This window comes from Sinocyclocheilus anshuiensis, unplaced genomic scaffold (assembly GCF_001515605.1).
Source record: "Sinocyclocheilus anshuiensis isolate Anshui unplaced genomic scaffold, SAMN03320099.WGS_v1.1 scaffold1231, whole genome shotgun sequence".
Lineage (NCBI taxonomy): Eukaryota > Metazoa > Chordata > Actinopteri > Cypriniformes > Cyprinidae > Sinocyclocheilus > Sinocyclocheilus anshuiensis.
Genome location: NW_015536698.1, coordinates 1,596,166 through 1,596,808, shown reverse-complemented (window position 1 = coordinate 1,596,808; position 643 = coordinate 1,596,166). Strand labels below are relative to the sequence as shown.

General features: G+C 40.3%; 1 protein-coding gene across 4 annotated transcripts in view; it reads left to right on the top strand.

Moving 5' to 3' along the window:
- The window catches only part of LOC107654915 (mothers against decapentaplegic homolog 1-like), a 58,121-nt gene that overhangs the window by 3,829 nt on the left and 53,649 nt on the right, over nucleotides 1-643 (top strand). The gene's annotated exons all lie outside the window — the stretch shown is intronic.

The window sequence follows — 643 nt, the reverse complement described above, 5'->3', positions numbered from 1 at the left end:
GAACACAAATTAAGATATTTTTGATGAATTCTGAGAGCTCTCTGATCCTCCCATAGACAGCAATGTAATTACCACAATCAAGGTCCAGAAACGTAGCAAGGAGATCGGTAAAATAATCCAGTCACTTGACGCAGCTGACACAGAATAGCATAGGCTGTTTACGTTCAGTGGATTTTCTCCAAAATGGCCCCAAAATGGCCCCAGGGGGAGGAGACGAATTGTTGAATAAATTAATTATTTACTCGCGCACGGATTTCCTTTGCTCTCGCACAAAACCGGACGCGCGCGCTCAGATACATGCTGCTCTCGCCCGGAGAGAGTGCACGCCCTTAAAACGTGTCTCTCCTCTCACTCAAACTCTGTCCTGTGCACTCACAAATCTCTCTGTGCTCTCATGCGCTATAGATATTAATTATTTTCGTACCTGAATCTTGAATCTTAAGTCTTCTGAATTAAGACAGAACTATTTAGATATGGGTCAGATGCACTATTCCCTAAACCGATACTTACGATTTGGAGACCAAATATAACACTAATTAATTTGTCATATTTGCCATAACATTACTACATTCTATTCTATGGGTTTAATGCATTTGCAGACAATGTAATTACATGTAACTGTCATATAACTGTATATTCACTG